This window comes from Hyperolius riggenbachi, chromosome 4 (genome assembly GCF_040937935.1).
Source record: "Hyperolius riggenbachi isolate aHypRig1 chromosome 4, aHypRig1.pri, whole genome shotgun sequence".
NCBI classification, from domain to species: domain Eukaryota; kingdom Metazoa; phylum Chordata; class Amphibia; order Anura; family Hyperoliidae; genus Hyperolius; species Hyperolius riggenbachi.
In genome coordinates, this window is record NC_090649.1 from 356,420,474 (window position 1) to 356,436,622 (window position 16,149).

The 16,149-nt window shown below is 46.6% G+C and overlaps 1 protein-coding gene across 11 annotated transcripts in view; it reads left to right on the plus strand.

The window, feature by feature from the left end:
* The window catches only part of FAM120B (family with sequence similarity 120 member B), a 748,069-nt gene that overhangs the window by 449,406 nt on the left and 282,514 nt on the right, over positions 1-16,149 (plus strand). The gene's annotated exons all lie outside the window — the stretch shown is intronic.

Genomic DNA, 16,149 nt, shown 5'->3' on the forward strand with positions numbered 1-16,149 from the left:
GGAGTTCTGCAGGAGGTGGGGAGAGCAGCAGACTGACACTATAGAGATAAACACAGCCAGCTCTGACAAGCTGTTTGTCAGCAGCGTGGCTGTGATTTATGAGGGATTGCAGAGTGCAGGGGGACCTTAGGGGGCTTTGGGATAGCAACAGAGGCTGGGCTGTATAGGCAGATTCAGCCTCTGTATGCAGATAATATTCTTCAAACCCACCTCGGGTTCTATTTAAAGAAAAGTCTTTAGCAGCTTACAGCGGCATGCAGTGTTTTTCACCCCCACAAGGGGACGTGTAAAAGCGATCTTGGAAGGTACATTTTGCTTCCAGGATCACCTAAGCGCTGGGAAGACTATTTGAAAAGTAGGGATAAAAACGCAGCGTTTGCATGGACGACGGCAAATGCCAGTGAACAATGGTACCATAGCTGCCCATTCAGCAGTACTGGTACCAGTTCATTTGAATCGGCAGCGCTTAAATACCAGTGCCACAGCCAACGTTTATGACCCGGGAAACGTCCGTTTGAACCGGCTCTTATAGGTTGTTCAGTGCTATTCAAATGGACAAATGTAATTTTGCCTTTTTAAAACAGAAGGTATTAGTGATAATTCAGCTGTACTGTAAGTGATCAACTGTGGTTTTCCATGATGCATCACTTCCGAGTATGCAAATCATCTCTTTATGCCCTTGAAAGCAAAGCTGCACACCCAGAATAGCTAGCGAGCCTGAAGCTAATATGTTTTACATAGCCATACCAATCCAACATACATACAGCTGTAATAAATATTTGTTTCCACCTGGCACTAGTGATCTTTTCCTCCTTCCCTGTTTGGTCCATTCGGGCCAATCATAGGGAAGTGCAAAAGGATCAGTACCTTTTTCTCAAAACATTAACATGCTTGGGCCCCGTGTTCTCATTAACCCCTTATTGTTCATGAGAATGTCCTCTCCTCGGTCTCCTAGGACGAAATGGCAACCTAGGATCACCATCAGCATGGTACTCTTCATTATGAGAGCACCTCCTTGGGAAAAAAAACATTAGCAATTTGCATTATGCTTTGTTCAGTCAGTTTTTTTAGTTTCTTTCTGATCTCGGAAATCTCGCTGTTTTCCAAAACAGGATTGGCCTCTGGAAACTTTCGCTTATCCGACTGACATGTCTGTCTCTGTCTCTGCTGCCAGCACCTCAGCTTTCTCGATTCGATATTGCCAAACCTCCTGAAACCGAAATACAAACAAATCAATTCTTATTAATGATTTGGGTTTCGCCCTGCGGGCTTTTACTCTGTACACCTTCAGATTGATCAATGTATACTATAATTGATCTTGTTTCTTTATAGTTCTCTTGAACTCTGTTTACTCTTTTTGGTAGAATGGAGCTACACTCCTCTTCACTACCTTATGTACAACGTCATAAGTACTTACCTTTTTAAAATATGCTCCCACGGACGTCACTTTTGGAAGCTCTTACCTCATTGGAAGCTCTTACCCCATCCCCCCTGTACATAGTCGGCCGCAGTATGTACTGAGTACAGATGCCACACACTTGTTGCGGCTACCTGCAGACTGCTTTTCAGCTGAGCTTGCAATGCTCTTACCCATTTTCGTTTACTTACCTAGAACTTCATCGATCGCAACCAGCTCTGCTAGAAGTCCTGTTTGTTGTACCCTCTAACCAATGTTTGCCAATGCTACTACCTCTATACTTGCCCAAAAAATAGCTACCTCCCTGTAGGAAGGTGTGCTTTGCACTTTAACTACACAGGGTTCAGGGCTACGCATGCCAGCTTCATATGCCTGCATGAGAATCACTGAATGCCCACTAGGTTGGTAGACCTATGGCAAACGTTCTACTGATACACTGTCACTCTGTAAATGGCAACTCCTTGCATCTTTTATATTGCCCCTTGAACTGCTTTCAGTTCGGTTTTTCGTGCTAAACTTGGTAGGAGCTGGAAAAAATATATATTTGACCAATCAGTGGACAAGAAAAAACACACAAACAGCCCAGCATCAACCTCTTTGTCAATCTCTGGCACCGTCCACGGCAAAACCTGAAAAAACGTTTACCGCTCTGCAGCCGCAGCGACAGACACCTGAATTGGTCAACTCCTTTTTTTTCCACCTCCTGTACACCCTTGTGTACTGTTCCCCCCTCCCCCTTTTCTATTGGGAACTCATGTTGCACCGCTATTTATGGTGCTTCACTTAAACCAGCTGTGCCCAACCTACGGCCCGTGGGCCATTTGTGGCCCGCGCGACGGTGTCCTGCAGAGGATGAGGATCGGGTGGTATTGTTACAGACCAGACCGTTATACTAGTATCGGCACTCGGCAAGTAAGTAGTCCCGCGCATACACCCACGTGTGCTGCGTATTCAGCCCCGGGTAGCGCTGGGATAGTTAGAAAGCCTCTCTCATTGGTTACTGCAGGAACCTTCCTCCAATAGGAATCAGGCTGATTCCTATTGGAGGAAGGTTCCTGCAGTAACCAATGAGAGAGGCTTTCTAACTATCCCAGCGCTACCCGGGGCTGAATACGCAGCACACGCGGGTGTATGCACGGGACTACTTACTTGCCGAGTGCCGATACTAGTATAACGGTCTGTAACAATACCACCTGATCCTCTCCCTCCGCGGGCAGCCTCCGTCCTCAGCCTATAATTACTACGGCGCAATACCACCCTATCCTCTCCTCCTCCGCAGGACACCGCGGGCAGCATCCTCAGGCCCACACAGAGCAGACAGCCCCCTCAGGCCCACACAGAGCTGACAGCCCCCTCAGCCCCACACAGAGCTGACAGCCCCCTCAGCCCCACACAGAGCTGACAGCCCCCTCAGCCCCACACAGAGCTGACAGCCCCCTCAGGCCCACACAGAGCCGACAGCCCCCTCAGGCCCACACAGAGCTGACAGCCCCACACAGACACAAACTTCTCATTAAGAAAATGTGCATCAAATGGTGAGTACAACAATTCTTATATTGTCGTTTTCTTTCCATTTCCAACACCATGTTAACTGTTACTAGAAAAACGTTAAACGTTTTACATCAAAATTTTGTATGCATGTGTTCCGGCCCTTGAGATTTTTCTTGATTTGAAGTTCGGCCCTCGGGCCAAAAAAGGTTGAGCACCACTGACTTAAACGAATAATCCCTTAAGTAACCCTCTCCAGATACCACCCTGATCCGCTCTTGCAAATCATTCTCAGGGGAATATCTGACATCTATGTGTCTCCATGTACCTTGCTTGAAGACACTTCCTATGATTCAGTAACTAGGATTGTCTTTTCTGCCACACATATCGTTTTGCATTTTGGCCAAAAAGTTCCATTTTGGTCTCATCTGACCAGAGCACCTTCTTCCACATGGTTGCTGTGTCCCCCACATGGCTTGTGGCAAACTGCAAACGGGACTTCTTATGCTTTCTGTTAACAATGCCTTTCTTCTTGCCACTCGTCCATAAAGGCCAACTTTGTACAGTGCATGACTAATAGTTGTCCTATGGACAGGGTCTCCCACCTGAGCTGTAGATCTCTGCAGCTCGTCCAGAGTCACCATGGGCCTGTTGACTGCATTTCTGATCAGCGCTCTCCTTGTTCGGCCTGTGAGTTTAGGTGGGTGGCCTTGTCTTGGTAGGTTTACAGTTGTGCCATACTCCTTCCATTTCTGAATGATCACTTGCAGTGCTCCTTGGGATTTTCAAGGCTTTGGAAATCCTTTTTTAGCCTAAGCCTGCTTTACATTTCTCAATAACTTGATCCCTGACCTGTCTTGGACCTGTCTTGTGTGTTCTATGGACTTCACGGTGTTGTTGCTCCCAATATTGTCTTAGACAACGTCTGAGGCCCTTACAGAGCAGCTGTATTTGTACTGACATTAGATTACACACAGGTGCACTCTATTTAGTCATTAGCACTCATCAGGCAATGTCTATAGGCAACTGGCTGCACTCAGATCAAAGGGGGCCGAATAATTATGCACATACCACTTTGCAGTTATTTATTTGTAAAAAAAAAATGTTTGGAATCATGTATGATTTTCGTTCCACTTCTCATGTGTACACCACTTTGTGTTGGTCTTTCATGTGGAATTTCAATAAAATTGATTTATGTTTGTGGCAGTAATATGACAAAATGTGGAAAACTTCAAGGGGGCTGAATACTTTTGCAACCCACTGTATATAGCACTGACCTCTTCTACAGTATTTTACAGAGTACATGGTCATGTCACTGACAGTCCTCAGAGGAGCTCACAGTCTAATCCTACCGTAGTCAGTCTATTGTCCTACCATATTATTATTATGTATTTCTATAGCACTGACATATTCTGCAGCACTTTAAATAGTACATAGTCATGTCACTGACTGTCCTCAGAGGAGCTTACAATCTAATCCTACCATAGTCATATTGTAATGTCTTACCATATTATTTTTATGTATTTATATAGCACTGACATCTCCTGCAGCAGTTTATAGAGTACATAGTCATGTCACTGACTGTCCACAGAGTAGCTCACAGTATAATTTCTACCATAGTTATAGTCTAATATTTTCACCATAGGATTGTTTGGGGGAAAACCAGTGGACTTACTAGTATGTTTTGAAGATGTAGAAGAATATGAAGTGTCTGAATGAAATCTGGGGGCACTTAGACCTAGCTACCTATACAGAGGGCACCTACACCTGGCTACCTATACTGGGGGCACCTATACCTGCCTACCTAAAAACCCATATAAACAAAAAGACTTCAAGTGATCTTTACTACTGATGATTACTGTATGTATGCCTAATGCAGTCCTATGGAGCAGCTCACTATATACACTGCCATGTAAAGAGGAACAATAACTGGGAGAGACAGGCCACAGATCCATGTCAGTGACATATTTGTGGCTGATGGGAACGGGGGAAGGGGGGGCGCACTTGGACAGCTCAGCCTCTGTTGGTGGTGGACCTTGTCCCGGCCCTGCCCTGCATCTATTTTCTGTCAGTGCCAGTAAGCCATATATTTCTTGACTTAGGTAATGTGTTGGGTCTTTACTAATTTGAACGCCTAAATACTTAGAGAACCCGAGACAGAATTTTTAAATTCTAATAGGAGACAGCGGCATGTTCTGTGCTGTTCCCCCTGAAAATAGGGCCAGGCTAGCGACACTCTGCTTGTCGCTATCCGTCTGTTTACCTGAGGCTTGTCAATCATCTTCCTCCGCATTGCCTCCTCCATTACAGGTCCCCCGCCGCTTCCTGCCTCTATCTTCTTCCAGTTGGAAGCTTCCGATTGGAGGAAGCTAACGGAGGCGGGGAGCCTGTAGTGGAGGAGGCAATGTGGAGGATGTCGTCGCTAGCCTGGCGCTATTTTCAGGGGGAACAGCAGAGCCATGGGAGGACTAGCAGTGGCAATAGGACACAGGCATGTCATTGTGCACAGAACATGCCTCTGTGTCCTATTAAGATTTAAAAATTCCACCTAAAGTTCTCTTTAAAGGTTTCTACAAGTTGCAGTGGGTAGCTGAAAGAGCCCGGTTGTCACCCCAGGCATCAAGCAGGAGGATAACAGATTTTGCTTGATTCATGTGCAAACCAGAGTAGTAGCCATATTCATCTATTACGTCTAGTGCATGTGACCAGGACAGTCCCCCATCTGCCAAATAATGTATGGTATCGTCTGTGTACATGCTGATTTTCTCTTCTTTGTGGGGAGTTTGGAAACCTACAATCTATTGGTGCGCATGTATCCTGCATGCCAGAGGTTGCGCCACCAGAGCATATAAGAGGGGGGAAAGGGAGCATCACTGTTGCATGCCTTTACCGAAGGGAAATGGCTATGATATCCATGAATCTGTACATACCCTAGCTGTGGGGTCGGTGTATAGGATACGGACCCATCTCTGAAAACTTTCTCTCATACAAACCTAGCAAGGACCATGGTCATTCAACTGTATTGAAAGCTTTAGCCATGTCCAGCGAAGCAATGGTGCACTGGCCTTTATTAAGGTGATCACACTGGATGTTAGAGGCTTGCGAATGTTAATAGATATATTTTTCTCTGCCATAAAACTGGTTTGGTCCAGGTGTATTAAGGAAATTATCACCGAGCTCAGCCTAATGGCTACAATTTTTACATGTGTTGGGAGGAGGAAGATGTCTGACATCAGAGGGCAAATATGGTCAGCTTATTAACTTGGAGAGGAGATCTATCTACATTTATTTATTTATTGTATTTATAAAGCACCAACGTATAATGTAGCAATGGACATTAGTTAAGGTTACACACAATATTTAGGAGTGACATACAGCATTAAGACAATACAGGAGTATTATAGAGGAGATGACCTTGCCAGTGGAGGATGTTTATAGGGAGGACAGTAGAGGGCCAAGGACCGAGCCTTGGGGGACTCCCAGCGTGAGGTGGTTGGGGGTGGATGAGGACTAATTAAGGAAGGTCTTGAAGGAGCGGTTGGAGAGGTAGGAGGAGAGCCAGGCCAGGGTGAGGTCATGAATGGTCTACTGTGTCATAAGCTGCGGAAAGGTCAAGGAGGAAGAGAATGGAGTATTTGCCTTCAGCTTTAGCTAAGGTGAGGTCATTAATCACTTTTGTGAGAGCTGTTTCAGTTGAGTGGGCAGGCCGAAATCCAGTTTGCAGTGGGTCTAGTAGGGAGTTGGCATTGAGGTACTGGGTCAGGCGTTTGTGAATCAGACGTTCAAGGAGTTTTGAGGCAAAGGGGAGAAGGGAGATAGGGTAGTGAGGGGTCAAGGGAGAGTTTCTTGAGCAGGGGTAGTACAGTAATAAACAACAAGTGTCAGCGCCAAGGCAGAAGGCGACCGCAGCCGAGAAGGACAATGTCCAAAAGTCCACACAAGCAATGAATATGTAAAGTCAGCGCAGGTCTATAGTAATACAGCTTTCATCATTTTTTGGTATACAGGATCTTCGAACAAAAGGGTAAAGAAGCAAGGCTTACCAGATTCCAACAACCCACATTATAAGGTTGTAAACGAGTTTGATAGGTGGTCCGCAGAACTTTCAAATGGTGTCGTTTCACCAGCGATGTTGCACACTACAGATTCCTCCGGAATATAGTAGATATCCTGAGATCGCAGAGACAAACCAAAGGGGAGTCCAGTAGGATAGTGACATGAAAGAGATGTACGGCACATCTAAGTGTAAACCGTCTTTATTACATAACAAGTAAAACAATTAAAAACAAGGATAAAGGAAAACTCACATACGGGGCCCGTGCACTGGGAACCCCGAAAAAGTAGCGCGCATAAAATGGTCAATAGAAGACCTCAAATAAAATGGTGCCGCCTGTCGCTAGGGAAGGCGACAGGCGGCACCATTTTATTTGAGGTCTTCTATTGACCATTTTATGCGCGCTACTTTTTCGGGGTTCCCAGTGCACGGGCCCCGTATGTGAGTTTTCCTTTATCCTTGTTTTTAATTGTTTTACTTGTTATGTAATAAAGACGGTTTACACTTAGATGTGCCGTACATCTCTTTCATGTCACTATCCTACTGGACTCCCCTTTGGTGAGTCTCTGCGATCTCAGGATATCTACTATATTCCGGAGGAATCTGTAGTGTGCAACATCGCTGGTGAAACGACACCATTTGAAAGTTCTGCGGACCACCTATCAAACTCGTTTACAACCTTATAATGTGGGTTGTTGGAATCTGGTAAGCCTTGCTTCTTTACCCTTTTGTTCGAAGATCCTGTATACCAAAAAATGATGAAAGCTGTATTACTATAGACCTGCGCTGACTTTATATATTCAGGGGTAGTACAGTGGTCTCCTTAAAGTCTGTGGGGAAGGTGCCTGTGGATAGGGAGAGGTTAAACAGGGCATTGAGGACTGGGGCCAAATCCAGGTATTGAGAATGGAGCAAGTCAGAAGGGACGGGGTCAAGGGGGGAGGTAGTGGGAGGTAGTGGGATGGGAAGTCTGCAGTAGGTGGTTTACTTCCTCAATGCTAGTAGCAGTAAAGGAGGCGAGGGGAGGTTAGTGTGGAGGAGGAACTGGATGGGAGGGGGTGGAAGGTGAGGATTGAAGGATGGATATTTCCTGACGAATGGGGACAATTTTGTTGGTGAAGTGGGTGGCTAAATCCATGGCAGAGAGGGAGGAAATGGAGGGTAGGGGTGGGTTTAAGCTGGGAGTTGAACGTGGAAAAGAGAGGGGGGTTGGAAGCTTGTGCTATGATGAGCTTGGTGAAGTATTCCTGCTTTGCATCAGCAAAGGCAGTGTGGAAATGCAGCAGGTTAGCCTTGTACTGTAGGAAATCCTGGTGGAGTTTTCCTCCATTTCCGTTCAGTGGGACGTGCTACCCTCTGAAAGTTGCGAGGGGTTGTATGGGTGGTGCGCCAAGGCTGGGGGTTAGGGGGTGGTTGCGACAGAATATTGGGGGAGGAACCTCCTTCTAGGGATGATGAGAGGGTTTGACGATACTGAGCTGCAGGAAGATTAGGACAGCTTTGGGTGGGGTGAGAGGAGGAGAGGGCATCGAGGGGGTCAGCTAGGACATTAGGGTTGAGCTGACGTAGGTCTCGCTGCCATCGACCTTAGTTTGGAGGTGCCTTCTGTGATGAGGTTGAAGGTGAGAAGGTGGTGGTCTGAGGGCAATGTCAAGGTCTTTAAAGAGGATCTGTAACATCAAAAGATCCCCTGGGGGGTACTCACCTCGGGTGGGGGAAGCCTCCGGATCCTAATGAGGCTTCCCACGCCACCCTCTGTCCCACGGGGGTCTCGCTGCAGCCCTCCGTACAAGATGACCTCATTATTTACCTTCCCGGATCCTGCGCAGGCGCTCTGACGGCTGTCGGCTCCGAACTACACAGAAATACCCGATCGCCGTTGGGTCTGCGCAGGCGCAAGTTTCCTGCGCCTGCGCAGTAGAGCGGACCCGACTGAGATCGGGTATTTCCGTGTAGTTCGGAGCGGAAAGCAGCCACAGCGCCCCCGCTGGAGCCAGCAAAGGTAAATATTGATTTTACAGTCGGGCCTGTCGCCGGCTGTTCGGAGGGCTGCAGCGAGACCCCCGTGGGACAGAGGACGGCGTGGGAAGCCTCATTAGGATCCCAAGGCTTCCCCCACCCGAGGTGAGTACCCCCCAGGGGATCTTTTTGAGGTTACAGAGTCTCTTTAATGGTGGTGGATTTAGTGAGCATAAGGTTGAGTGTGTGACCTGCAGTGTGAGTGGGGGTGTTGCTGTGTTGTACTAGGCCAAGAGAGTTGGCCATGGAGAGTAGCCGTGTCACTACAGAGTTGTTGGGTTTATAGATGGGAATATTGAAATCCCCAAGGTTGATGGTGGGGAGGTCAGATGAGAGGATGTGTGGGAGCCAGGAGGCAAGGTTATCGAGAAAGTGTGGTATGGAGCTCAACGGAGGGCGATCTAAGACCTCACCAATGGCTGAGAGGGGATGGTAGAGGCAGATGGTATGGGCCGCGAGTGATGTAAATTGTAGGGAAGGAGGTGGGGTGAGGACACGGAAGGTGCAGGATGGGAATAGGAGCAGACCTGCCCCTCTCCCGGTCCTGTTGTCTGGTCTGGGGTTGTGACTGAAGTGAAGCCCACCATAGGAGAGGGCAGCCACTGCGGCAGAGTCATAAGGGGTGAGCCATGTCTTAGTGCGAGGATGGGTGAGGGTTTTGGAGAGGTAGAGGTCGTGGACTGCTGTAAGTTTATTGCGGACAGGTCTGGCATTCCAGAGACCGCAGGGGAGGGGGTGTGTTTGTGGATGGGATGAATGGAAATGAGGTTGGGGCGAAGATGGATGGTGAGGCTATTAGTGGACAGAGGGCTGTGAGGTGTGTGAAGCAAGTGAGCAGGAGATGCTTATCTGGCAGCAGGCTGTGGCCCAGGGTTATGTGATATATCAACAGCTGCAAGTAAGCGGAGAGAGAATGAGAGAGGGGGACAGAAGAAGGCACTGTGGGACAGAGGAATGTGCAGTGGGGCACACAGGAAATGACGTAGGTGTCTCCCCAAACATAATAAGACTATGTACAAGAGGCATTATTGTGGGGAAAAAAAAATTCTCAGCTTTTATTTAACTACCTAAAGACCGAGTCACGCCAACGGGCGTGACCGCGGCGGCAGCCCCAGGACCGCCTGACGCCAATTAGCGTCAAGTCCTGGGGCTGGCTTTTGCAGGAGATCTCCGCTTGGTAGGCGGAGCTCCGCCCTGCCTTCAGCCTCCCAGCAGCGATCTCTGCTCAGAGACTGTTAACGGTGAAACCGCCATTTAATGTACCTGTACAGTGCTGCAATCTAAGGCTATACTGGGGACAGCCGCGTGACACGGCTGACGCCCTGGGGGACAAAGAAGCAATCAGTGGTGATAGACTGAAGCCTATCACAGCCGATCGCAGTGATAGGCTGACTGGGGGAGGGAGGGAGGGAGGGAAAATTCTTAACCTCCTTGCCGGTTATCCCGAACTCAGTTCGGGGTAACCTGCGCAGGAGGATTGCTCAGGCCCTGCTGGGCCGATTTGCATAATTTTTTTTTTGTTGCACTTTGCTAGCTGCTTGTAACTTCCGATCACCGCCGCTCGCCGCCGATCCGCCGCGTCGAGCCGCTCCCCCCCGCCCCAGACCCCTGCGCTGCCTGGCCAATCAGTGCCTTGCAGCGTTGAGGGGCGGATCGGGATTCCCCATGACGCAATCCCGCCCCGTCGCCATGGCGACCGGGGAAGCCCTGCAGGAAATCCCGTTCTCAACGGGATTTCCTGCATACTCTGATCGCCGAAGGCGATCGGAGTGGGTGGGGGGATGCCGCCGCTCAGCGGCTATCATGTAGCGAGCCCTCGGCTCGCTACATGATTTAAAAAAAACAAAAACAAAAAAAAACCTCCTGCGCTGCCTCCTTGCCAGAGGAATTGAACCGGCAAGATGGTTAAAGAAATAGGTTAATTTATAAAATAAAATTAAAAAAAATTACAAAAAAAATAAACATTGGGGGAGCAATCAGACCCCACCAACAGAGAGCTCTGTTGGTGGGGAGAAAAGGGGGGGGGTCACTTGTGTGCTGAGTTGGACGGCCCTGCAGTGAGGCCTTAAAGCTGCAGTGGCCTATTTGTTAAAAAATGGCCTGGTCTTTAGGAGGGATTAACACTGTGGTCCTCAAGTGGTTAAATTTGAGCAGAAATTGCCCAGTCCAAAATTATTCATACCCTTCACAAACTGTCACAGTGTGTGGGAAAATCCAAAGTTCTATAGCGTCCCTACCAGACCACCCGTGTGTCTCTCCCTAACTATCCCCCAAGAGTGCCACCGTTCAGAGCGTGCATACTGTGGAAGACCAGTGGATCTGTTATCTGGATCAGTGCAAGCCGCGCTCTGATTATAGGAGGCATGGGTCTTTTCAGCACGGGGAACTTTGAAAACTGTGGATGGCCTAGTAACCTGTGCGCTGGCAACGCAGGAGCTCACCGCCTAATTGCAAGTATCACAGACAATTCTTTATTCACTTGCCTTGGATGGCATTGCATTAAGCTATTCAGCGAAAGTATAAAGTTTGGAATAAGGGCCAGGACGGGCCGGTCATCTTTGTGCAAAGTAGCTGTCATGCATCTTGTTCAACAAACATAATTGGCAATGGACTTGCATTTAGTGCAATTCACCTACAGCAGCCGACATTGAGTTAATTTATACAGTGCTGCCCATAATTATTCATACTCCTGGCAAATTTTGACATAAAGTTACTTTTATTTAACTAGCAAGTATTTTTTTTACATGAAATCACATACAGGAGTTGGACAAAATAATGGAAACACCTAACATTTTGTCATAATCTTTGAACATCTTTTAAGCAATAAAAACTTGACGTATGTTAATTTTTTTGCTTATTATTTTTGTAATTTGATATGTTTAATTAAAATAATTGTTTTTTTACAGATATTTAAACCAAAGTATAAAAAGGGCAGATCTCGCAGGCGCTATTGTAACAGAAACTGCCCAAATGCTTGGCATTTCAAGAGGTACTGTCTCAAAAGTAATGACTGCCTTTGAAAGAAAAGGAAAAACGTCCTCAGCAAAGCACAGTTGTGGCCGAAAGTCGAAGTTGTCTGAGAGAGACCGTCTGACTCTAAATCGAATTGTTAGAAATGCTCGCAAGACCACGGCTCCTAAAATCAGTAGAGAGCTGAATGAACACCTACAGAACCCAGTTTCCACCAAAACTGTTCGTCGGGAGCTGCACCAATCTTGATTCCGGAAGAATTGCAATTAGAAAACCTCTGCTTTCAAAGACAAATGTTTCAAAGCATTTAGAGTGGTGTAGAAACCACCAGAATTTGTCCCTCGAGCAGTGGAAAAATGTGATTTTTTTTTTGTGACGAATCATTGTTTACCTTATTTCCGACCTCCGGCCGAGTGTACGTTTGGAGACAGCTGAAAGAAGCATTTCATCCAGACTGCCTTCTCCCAACAGTAGAACATGGCAGGGGTTCTGTGATGATCTATGGTGCTATTTCTTGGAAATCCACCAGGTCCAATGATTTCCCTTCATGGAACAATTAACAGCTGTGACTATTTAGGAATTTTGGGCGACCAAGTTCATCCTATAGTTCAAGAGCTGTTTCCGGGGGGGAATGCCATCTTTTAAGATAGTAATGCCCCAATCCATACAGCTAGAATTGTTAAAGAATGACACAAGGAACATTCTAATGAAGTTGAGCATCTCATCTGGCCACCACAATACCCAGACCTCAACATTATTGAGCATTTGTGGTCGGTATTAGAGATTCAAGTAAGAAGTCGATTTCCGCCGCCATCATCTCTAAAAGAACTGGAGGGTGTTTTAACTGAAGACTGGGCTAAAATTCCTTTGGAAAAAATTCACAATTTGTATGAATAAATACCTCGGTGAATTGAGGCTGTAATTGCCGCAAAAGGTGGACCTACACCATATTAAAATATATTTTGTTGTTTTTCAAGGTATTTACCTTATTTTGTCCAACTGTTTTAATCAACTCAACTCAACAGGTGAAAAACAGCAGCTCTCTGCAGTTGGTTTGTGGACAGTCATGGCTAAGACAAAGGAGCTCAGTGAGGACCTGTGGCTGTGCATTGTGTCTGCTCACAAGTTAGGAAAGGGCTACAAGGCCATTTCTAAATGTTTTCAAGTTCCAGTGGCTACAGTGCAAAGTATATACAAGAAGTTCCGCAGTGCGGAAAATCTCAGAGGACGTGGTTGGAAGCCAAAAGTGACACCTGTGCTGGCCAGGAGGATAGTGAGAGAGGTGAAAAAGAATCCAAGCATTACCACCAAGGCCATACTGGTGAATCTGGACTCTTGTGGTGTCAATGTCTCAAGGCAGACAATCCAACAAACACTGCACACTACTGGTTCCACGGCTGCAGATCAAAAAGGATGCCACTTCTCCAGATAAGGCACACAAACACACAAAAGCTCGCTTGGCCCTTGCAAATGCTCATCTGGACAAAGAAGCAGACTTCTGCTCTTCTGTGTTATGGTCAGATGAAACAAAAATTGAATTGTTTGGTCACAATGTTTCCTTCATTTGGCATAAAAAGGAAAAGCCTTCAACCTAAAGAACACCATCCCCACTGTCAAACAGGGTGGTGGGAACTTAATGCTTTGGGGGTGTTTTTCAGACAATGGACCAGGAAACCTAATCACAGTAAATGGCACCATAAAAAAGAGCAATACATGAGGATTCTCAATGACAACATCAGGCAGCCTGCAGAGAAACTTGGTATTGGGCACCAGTGGACATTTCAGCATGACAATGACCCAAAACACAAAGCAAAAGTGGTGAAAAAATGGTTAGCAGACATTAACATTTTGAAGTGGCCCAGCCAGAGTCCAGACTTAACTCCAATTGAGTATCTGTGGAGGTCGCTAAAGATGATGGTGATGGCAAGAAGACCCTCCAACCTGAAAGATTTGGAGCTCATTGCTAAAAATGAATGGGCAAAAATAACTGTGGAGACATGCAAAAACCTGGTCTGCAATTATAGGAAGTGTTTGATTGCTGTAATAGCCAATACAGACTTATCAAGGTGTTTCCATTATTTTGTTATTGAGAAGGATATGAATCATTTTGGACTGGACACTTTTTGCTCAAGTGTAAATAAAAGCTGAGAAATGTTTTTTTTTTCCACAATAATGCCTCTTGTACAGTGGGATGCGAAAGTTTGGGCAACTTTAATTGTCATGATTTTCCAGTATAAATTGTTGGTTGTTACAATAAAAAATGTCAGTTAAATATATCATATAGGAGACACACACAGTGATATTTGAGAAGTGAAATGACGTTTATTGGATTTGCAGAAAGTGCGCAATGGTTGTTTGAATAAAAGTAGGCAGGTGCATAAATGTAGGCACTGTTGTCATTTTATTGATTCCAAAACCTTTAGAACTAATTATTGGAACTCAAATAGGCTTGGTAAGCTCAGTGACCCCTGACCAACATACGCAGGTGAATCTAATTATGAGAAAGAGTATTTAAGGGGGTCAATTGTAAGATTCCCTCCTCTTTTAATTTTCTCTGAAGAGTAGCAACATGGGGTCTCAAAACAACTTTCAAATGACCTGAAGACGAAAATTGTTCACCATCATGGTTTAGGGGAAGGATACAGAAAGCTGTCTAAGAGATTTTTAGCTGTCTGTTTCCACAGTTAGGAACATATTGAGGAAATGGAAGACCACAGGATCAGTTCACGTTAAGGCCAAGAAAAATCTCGGATAAACAGAAGCGACGAATAGTGAGAACAGTCAGTCAACCCACAGACCTTCACCAAAGACCTACAACATCATCTTGCTGCAGATGGAGTCACTGTGCATTATTCAACCATTCAGCTCACTTTACACAAGAAGATGCTGTTTGCAAGAGAGATGCAGAGGAAGCGTTTTCTCTGCCCACAGCACAAACAGAGACGCTTTAGGTATGCTAAAGTACATTTGGACAAGCCAGCTTCATTTTGGAAGGAGGGGCTGTGGACTGATGAGACTAAAACTGAGTTATTTGGGCATAATAAGGGGCATTATGCATGGAGGAAAAAGAACACCTGCTACCAACAGTAAAATATGGTGGTGGTTCCATTATGCTTCGGGGCTGTGTGGCCAGTGCAGGGACTGGGAGTCTTGTCAAAGTTGAAGGACGCATGGATTCCACTCAGTATCAGCAGATTCTGGAGACCAATGTCCAGGACAAAGCTGAAGCTGCACCAGGGCTGGATCTTTCAACAAGACAACGACCCTAAGCACTGTTCAAAATCCACTAAGGCAGGGGTCTCAAACTCGCGGCCCGCGGGCCATTTGCGGCCCTCGATACAATATTTTGTGGCCCTCGCCGGCAAAAGCTTCCTTATAGTTCGCTTCAGTGCTCCCAAGTAATCCGCCGCATCCCTGCCGCTAAACGAGGGCTGCAGAGCCCCCAAATCGCCCGGGGGGCAATCTGCCGGCATTTCCTGGAAGGGGCAGAGCTTTCAGCTACAGCTCTGCCCCTCCTGACGTCAATTGCCGCACGGATCGCTACCTCTCCCCGCCCCTCTCTGTGAAGGAAGAGCGAGGGGTGGGCAGAGGCGGCGATGCACTGCAATTGTGAAATTCCTTATGCGGCCCAGCCTCATCCTGACTTTGCCTCCTGCGGCCCCCAGGTAAATTGAGTTTGAGACCCCTGCACTAAGGCATTCATGCTGAGGAACAAGTACAACTTTCTGGAATGGCCATCTCGGTCCCCAGACCTGAATATAATTGAAAATCTGTGGTGTGAGTTAAAGAGAGCTGTCCATGCTCGGAAGCCATCAAACTTGAATGAATTAGAGATGTTTTGTAAAGAGAAATGGTCCAAAATACCTTCAACCAGAATCCAGACACTCATTGGAACCTACATGCAGAGGCGTATCTAGAGGGGTGCCGGCAGGACTCGTGCCATGGGCGCCACAGCACTATGGGCGCCATGGCTGCTCCTGTGCTGCACTGCCATGCCCGCCCCCGTGCCTTCCAGGCACTCAGACTTCAGATCACATTAATTCCGTTGTTTGGGGAACATGGCTACTTAACTTATGTGTATAGGGCACACTTGGTTTAATGTTAGTAAAGAGTACAGAGAGGGAATCCGAGAGATATTTCCAAAAAAGTAGCGTCAGCAATATCCTGAGCTGAAAAACACATGTACATGAGAAAGGATGCT